Source organism: Helianthus annuus, chromosome 12, assembly GCF_002127325.2.
Source record: "Helianthus annuus cultivar XRQ/B chromosome 12, HanXRQr2.0-SUNRISE, whole genome shotgun sequence".
Lineage (NCBI taxonomy): Eukaryota > Viridiplantae > Streptophyta > Magnoliopsida > Asterales > Asteraceae > Helianthus > Helianthus annuus.
This window is the reverse complement of record NC_035444.2, coordinates 35,032,992-35,041,372: the sequence shown is the minus strand read 5'-3', so window position 1 is coordinate 35,041,372 and position 8,381 is coordinate 35,032,992. Positions and strand designations below refer to the sequence as shown.

The 8,381-nt window shown below is 37.9% G+C and overlaps 1 long non-coding RNA gene across 1 annotated transcript; it reads left to right on the top strand.

Moving 5' to 3' along the window:
* Positions 1-3,264: 3,264 nt before the first annotated feature.
* On the top strand, positions 3,265-6,388 carry LOC110896254. The gene is made up of 3 exons (XR_002567783.2): positions 3,265-3,605; positions 4,797-4,885; positions 6,230-6,388. It is a non-coding gene; the product is annotated as an uncharacterized LOC110896254 (long non-coding RNA).
* The last annotated feature ends 1,993 nt before the right edge of the window (positions 6,389-8,381 follow it).

Genomic DNA, 8,381 nt, shown 5'->3' with positions numbered 1-8,381 from the left:
CTTTAACTTATTTCCCCTATACGGGCTTGGGTTACGGTATGTTAATACCGCTTGATTGAGCATTATATTTTTCCATCGCTTAGGTGGATAATTAAATAATATGATCGGCTCATTTAAACAGTTTTGTTTCTTAAAAGCCTTTGGGGGGTTTAATGACCGTTGTCCCGGATATCCTTGGCATCATTTTACGAAATGGCCACGACCATCGACATCCCGGTGTAGGCGTACACCCGGTATACATTGTCGACATTAAATTAAAAGACGTAGCCGTTGGTTATTATACTACGGTTTTACGCAATGTGGTGTGTCTATAAATATTTAACCCGGCACGAGCCGGGCTACTGAACGCATAAAAGAACATGTAAAACATTCACAAGATTTTTATGATTTTCCCAAGTTATAAAAGAATTTGTGCCTTGTGCATTCAAATCAATTTTTAATTAACATTTTCAAATGTGTCAGTTGAACGTATTTACCAGTGTAAACTGACGTATTTTCCCCAAAAGATTAAGTGCAGGTACTATACGAAATGGGCTGGTAATAGCTTCCTAGGCATCACGAATAGTCTCGCAAACTCGATGCCGTATCTGAATGAACAATATTTTATTATTATTTTGATCCGCTGTGGATACCTTCGACTTTGGTAATACATTTGATATTATCACCAGAGGTTGAAGTATATATTTATCTTTAAAGCTTCCGCTGTGCATTTATATAATTGTGTGGTTTGACTATATTGTTGCCAACATCGTCACGGTAATCCCCCACCGGGCCCACCGGTGATACACGTGGAAATCGGGGTGTGACAAATGGTGATAACAAATTCCAGACAGCGATCCCAGCTTGATGATAGGGGGAGTCTGATGAGAGTTAGAGCCAGAGAAAGATCCGGGTACATGATTCCAAGAAGAGTTCCTGAAGAAGACCGATCAAGATTGAAGAGCTGTCATGTTTGAAGACTCTCACTGAAGATTCCGTCAACATTCAAGGGGGAGTCTGTTGGTGCAGTTGTCTGTCGACTACATCTTAGTTCGAGTCTTAGGTTAGGGCTGATTGTATCATGCACGGAAATCGAGAAATCATGATTTAGTAAAAGTTTCGCTCATATGACACTGGGTTAGTTTCGCTTATGTGTCACTAGGTTAGTTCCGCTTATGTGTCATTAGGAGTAGTTTCGCTTATATGTCATGACTGTATAAGCGAAACCTTCACCCTATATAAAGGGTCATTTGAGCGAAACCATTAGAAGGGGAGTTGTGGTCTTGTATGGTACGGCGAAGCTCTGCCGGATTGTCTCCAGCGCTTATATACTGTTAGCAGATCAATAAAAGAGACGTTAAATTGTGAAATCAAGCTAAACAAAGACTGAATCAATGAATTCCGCCTCTGATTCAGTCTGAGCACTCTTCTAATCGACTCGTCAGGTCGTTTAACGTTCCTACGTAAAATCATAGTTAGCTGAGTAAGAATCAGAGTTGTTAAAAGCTCCACCAGCTGTTATGTCAATGTAATGATCATAACTCTGATCCTTACTGCTACCAGATTCTTCTTGACCCAGAAGTGTTGTGTTACCAAAGGTGTAATCATCAGCAACCTTCCCAGACTCTTGTAACTTCTTTTTCTGGTTCAACTCTCTCTCATAAGTGAGGAGTCGACCATGAAGTTGGGTCAGACTTAACTCTTTGAACCCAACAGAATTTCTGGTTACAAACGCAATTGTGTCCCATTTGTCAGGTAGTGACCTTAGAAACCTACTATTTAGAGTTGATTTTGCAAATTCAATATTAACAAGTTTAAGTTCACTAATGAGACAACTAAAACGTTAAAATTGTTGTGTTAGTGATTCTCCTTTCACATGGCAAAATGTTTCATACTGTTGATTCAAAACCTCCCTGTTATTTTCAATCACCTCTTTTGTACCACCGAACTGCTCTTTAAGAGCATCCCACGGCTCTTTGGCACTGTTACAATGTAACAATCCCGTATAAATGTCATTTGGAAGAGCTGAGGCTACTATGCTAAAAGCCTTTGCATCTAATTCAATTTTCTGAAAATCTTGTTCTGAGTAATTATCAAGGCTTTTAGGCACAAAGCCTTTGGGATCTTCAGTACTAGGCACCATTGGAAAGTGTGGTCCAAAGATGACTAACTTCCAGCATCCGGTGTTTTGCTGAGCAAGAACATGCCCCATTCTACGTTGCCAGATATTGTTCTCGGATCTGACAAGCATAGGTGGCTTGAATAGTGTTCCAGTGTTGTGAAGGTCGTGTGATTGTGATATCATCTTGGTTGATTTTACAAAAGCTTTCAGAATAATCAACTTTGTATGTGATTACCTTTTACTCTGTTTTTTCAACTAAATACAAACAACGTAAGTATCAATTAATTTGAGCTGAACTTTTATGTCAAATTGACTGTTAGATCGAATTTGACTATCCTATGCTCTGATACCAATTGTTAGGATTTGAGTTTCTTAGATTGTAATGTTTAATAAAGATGGAAGATGAAAACAGAGATTAGTGTTGCAGTGGAAATGGAAATAAACTTTAACACACAATCAAAGAAGAATAGCTTTAAGCAAACATGATTTCATTAAGTCAAAAGATTGTATCTATTAGATTATTCAACTTATCCATGTATGCAACTAGACTCCCCCTCAGCCTGAGCTCACTGATTTGTTCGTACAAGATGACTTGTTGCAGAAGAGCTAATAGAACAGTACAGGTACTATTCTATTTATAGTACAAACTAAACCACTGAGCATCTTTGCTGACGTCACCATGAAAGTGGCATCTAACCTCCTAACAACCTCTAAACACTGTTAATACAAACACTGATTACATAAAACACTGATGCAGCTTCCACTGTTGTAGCCTAAGCACTGATGTTGAGAATCAGTGCTTTCTTCAAAGGGTGATCAGTCCTTGAATGGGCAGTGCTTTGGTCTTCATCAGTGCTTAAGAGACATCAGTAGTTAGGCTTCAGTCTCATATCAGATCAGGTCTTTGATGAACAGATGTTGAGAAGGATCAGTACTTAGAAGTCATTAGCTGATAGATAACCACTGTCAATGGGAGAATCTAGAACAAACATTGCTTATGAGGATCAACTGTTCTGAACCAATTTTGGCTTTCTTTATCATCTGTTCTTCGGGGCTTGAATGCATGGACCAACATAACTGCGTTTTGAATAAGCGTTGTGTAACACCCCAAAAATTCGTATGTCATCTTATAATATTACAATCGCAATATTTCAACGAAAAGAAATGGCAACATAGATTTTCACCATTATTAAAGGTTTACAAATCTTAGTAAATCTAAAATATTAGGTATGCATGAAGGTTAACTATGTTAGTATGTAGAAATGAGGAAAGTGTCATGTTATAAAAGAATGAGGGGGTGAAAATGTAAAATGTGTAAATAAAACACTTAATAAAAATGGCCAGTGCTTGGAAAGTGTGGGGTGTGCGATCGAGAAGAAAGACCAGGGGAAACCTTCCCCACAAAACCCTAACCACATCAAATTCATCAAATTAAAGAGGGAATCCAGCCTAATTCTATTGCATGTGCAAGGATTCTTGATCATCTAGCTTTACAAATCACTTGGTAAGTTGTAATTCATGATTTGGTGATTTTGATATGAAGTGGGTTATGATAAATCCGTGAATTTCTATGAAATTGAGCATGAATATATGTTAAAATTATCATATGGAAGGTGAGTTATACAAGATTAGGTGTTAATTGATGATTGAAGATGAAACCCGTTTGGGTTAGTAAAAGTGGCGACATGGGTATGTCACTCATGTCCAATCTTTGTTTAAATTCTTGATATATTATGTTGTATGTGATTCATCCTTGCTAGTTAGGTTGAATATGGTATGGAGTTAGTTTGATGTTTTGTTATGTTGATAATTGAAAGTGAGAACCTAGAAGACTATGCATGAATTAGTTGTACATTGTGCTTAGAAGGTAGTATGCCCACCAAGTGTTTGATGAAATGTCTAAGAGAAGTTAGGATGTAAGATTTTAGGAAGTGGCTTGACATATATGAATGACTCGTGGTAATGATGTAATTAGTAGTATACTAACTTAACGAATGTGCTATAGATGGAACTAGTACAAGAATTCGGGTTGAATGTATGTGTTGGTCAAAATTATGCATTAGAAGCTTGCACATTGTGTTTGAACGGGCGATGCTCGCCATATGTTTTTATTAAGCACTTAATTGCGATTAAGAAGTGAATGGGTACTAATGTATAACATATGACCAAACTAGTAAAGGATGATGTTACGAATTTCGTTAAATTATCTAACTTAGTAATGTGGTTGTCAAATGTAGAACCATGAAAGCATAAGTATGTGTAAATTGATTATGCGTATATTGTGTATGTGACTAGGTGATCATGTAGTTGTATGTGACATAAAACATTATGTATAAAATGAATATCATGTCATTAATATGGTCTACTATATCAACATGAATGCGTGTTCAAAAGTTAGAAGTTATATGCTAGAAGGTTGACTTTCTGAAAGTCAACCGATAAATTATAACATGGTTAGCCTTTCGGACACAACGATAATAGTAAAGAAGTAATGTGTTATGTACTAGGTGATCTACATGCCGTGTACGAAGATAATTGAGTTGTGTGAGTGTGGAACAAGGTGACTTTTAGTCTATGCCTTGTGTATGTGGTATTTGATTAATAAAAATGCAAGTAATGTATGAATGAAAGGAAATGAATGTTAGTATGAATGAACATTTGTGCTAACCATAATGTGATTGTAATTACATGAAAGGATAGGGATCACATTAGCATGGACTCAAGAACGGAATGATAACGGGTCAAGAGGAGGCGAGGAATCGGATACGAGCACGGAACCATAAGGTAAGTGATTCCGTAATCACTTCTTAGTTATTTATGTAAAGTTATATGCAACTTAACTAGGTATGATAATCGAAGTCGAATAGGAACAAATGGTATGATATCGACGAAGTATTAAACGGATCTCAGCTTTGATCCGAGCAAGGTATGCGTGATTAAGAACCGTAACTAGGTAGTAGGATTGGTTACTTATGCAAGGTAGTGCTTTGTTGTTAATAATGGGGCAAGGTTGTCAAAAACGCCCTTGGTGGGGATTTCGGGTAAACGACCTTAAAAGTCATTTAGAAGTGAGCTATTCGATTAGAGTAATGTCTTGGTTTAGTATGAAAGCGAAGTATAGGGTTTTGTATGTTATAGATCTTTTAATGTATAAATACCCATAACGGGTCGAATAATTCATAAGAGAATAATAGGCCAAGAGCGTGTAAGTCAAAAATTTCCTTAACTCGGATGTTGGGTTTTAGGTCCATATGATAAATGGTGAATTTACAATCATGTAGAAAGAAACGGGAGGTCGAACGGGTAAGCGGTTCAAAAGTTACGCGCGTTTTAGTGCGTACGAACGATGGAACGGAACTGCAGAAAAGTGGCGTTTCAAGAGGGCGTCGCCGACGGGCTCCCACCCCGTCGCCGACGGGCTCCCAAAACCACCACTTTGGCCGACGGCCTATCTACCTGGCTACGGAAAAGTTGGGCGACGGGTGTTTTAAGAAGCCGTCGCCGACGGGTCCCCACCCCGTCGCCGACGGGCTGTCTAGCCCATTTCTCCGTTTTGCTTAATTTGTATTTCTAAGTCATCCGTAACGCAACCCGATGATTCGTAAGTTTCTTATGAGCATATAGGGATGCACGTTTGTAGATAAGCAAGTTTGTGTGTTCGTATTTAATTACATATGTATGTAGAACTTATGTAAGTAGGTATGTAGGTATGTACGTATGTTTATTTATAACCCCAAGAGTACGCATGTGGTGGAATATGTAATTATGCTTAATGATGAGTATGAGTGTATGTACTTATGCCTATTTGTAGAAAGGTTATGTAAGTATGTAGTTGTGTATGTAGGTATGTATAAGGGTATGTATGAGTGTATGTACGTTTGTAGATGTATAGGCATGTGGGTATGTAAGTACATATATGTGCATGATTTTGACACATTGAGGATTAACGTTATTATCGGTGTACCTTGAGGATGATAAGTAATGCAGGTACATTTAAGAAGCCTCGCCAGGAAATGGATACGCAGACGGAATGCTCAAAGTTTGATAGAGAACGAGAAGTGAAGCGAATGTGAATGATCATGTTTATACATTGTGCGCTAATGTTTTGAATATATGTGGTGAATGCAGGTGGTACGAGTCACGGAGGATCATCAAGGAATAAAGATTGAGGGTCGAGTCACTTGAGGGATTGTACGGGGTTGTCTAAGGATGTAATTTATTGTACATAAGCTGTCAATTATTTTATAATTGAGTCAGTTTGTTGTATTTAATATAAAAGAGTTATTTTCTTAAAAAAAAAAAGTGAACTTTCAAGTAAGAAGTATGGTTTATAATGTAAGAAGTTTTATGGCAAGGACTTCCGCTGCGACTTTCGTTAATAACGTGTTAGGGCGTAACAAGTTGGTATCAGAGCCCAGGTTTGAGAGAATCAAGTAACAAGAGGTAGATACTTGAACTCAAACCGGTGTGCTCTCGTGACTAAGAACCCGTACAATCTAAGACTCGATCGAGGCCTAAATGCAAAAGCGAATGTAAGTATGTATTAGATTATGTATTTGAAGGAAACTAATAGTATGTTATGTGCAAGGTAAGCGTAAGAGTTTGAAGAGGGTGCTCCGTGAATGCAGAATAGGATGAATGCCAAGGCGGCGAAGGTGCAACTAGGCAAATTAACCCCAGGTACACAATACTAAAATGTATGAATACCGATGTCAAAATAAAAAGGAAGGGGTCTCCTTGGGAGGGTAATTATTAAACGAAAGGCCATGATGTGGTCTTGGGGAAGTTTTGGAAATATGCACGAAACTGAAACCCATCTCTCGGGCATAAGGCGATGATTACACGAAGGCACGAAACTAGTGTGTGGATTGCGCACCTGGCCAGTACGCAAGAAGCATACGATGTTCGTGAGACCGTGGCGATTGTTGCAGGTATGCCCGGTAGAACGGGGTAGCAGACGGGCGCTATGTTGTAGCGAATGCAAATTAGCAAATCCATTGCGGATTTGGTTATGCTAACAAAGGTTATGAAAAGTTATGCGAGTCGACCGGTTCTAGCGAACAAGTCGAATAAGAATGAGCTACCATCCGTTTTGAACGGGTGATTTGGAATGCTCTAATGAATGCTAGAAGCTTAATCCGTATTACGGATTGAAAGAAGAAGTTATGATTAAAAGCGAAAAACCCAATTACTTGGGTAGTGGAATATGTATGCTTAACTCTCATTGAGAGTGTTTATGCCAAACCCAATTATTTGGGTAATCGAATGTGAATGCTTAACTCTCGTTGAGAGTGTTTATGCCAAACCCAATTATTTGGGTAATCGAATGTGAATGCTTAACTCTCATTGAGAGTGTTTATGCCGAACCCCATTTACTTGGGTAGTTGAATGTGTAAGGAAGAAGAAAACTCATATATGGATAGAACTAGAATGAAGTAATTATGATTCGACAACTAAGATGACTAACCTTAAAACCTAGTTGCTGAAGGCAGGTAAAACTTTAAGTTTTTGTTAAAACACATGTAAGGAGGAAAAGGTACGAATGATATGTTTGGAGCCGCTAGATGGATTCAAACATAGAAGGAATGAAGGGTATGGATGTTACATTTAAATCCGTGGGACGGATTTAAAACATGTACCTCGATACGTATATATATAAATAACAAGAATGATATATTAAGAAATGGCCATGTATTGACCTGTTATGAATAGGTCTAACGCACTAATGTCTTACGAAGGAATTGAGAAAGTATTAATATATAAATAAGGCGATGTGATAAACATCATGTATGAAAGAATCGAATGGAATGTGTAAACCCCTAATTTTATAATGAGATTGGCAGGAATCACGATGCGATGAAACTACCTAGAACGGTGAAAGAATGCTCATGAACGAAAGTTTATGACACCCGATGGACAAGATCAACCCTATTAAGTTATGGACTCATAAAGGAGCAAGTCAACTCGGGTTGTTACACGTTGGTTTGTTCCAAATTAGCGAGGTTAGTAAATGGTTTAACTTGTGGATGTTAAATAGAAAGTTACAATTGAATAATACTGTTATGCGAATTGGTGGTAGTGAACCCGAATGCTCGTAACTGTGGAAATACTGATAGAATTTATGAGTAGGGAAGTACCGTTAAGAAATGCTAACTCTGATGCTCGGCTTGTTGGCCATGTTCATTTGAACAAAAGGAAAGATGGCATACGATGAATGAGTAGTATAAAGTAAATCGATTTATTCGATTAGCAAATATATGAATAAGATATGCTTAAAAAG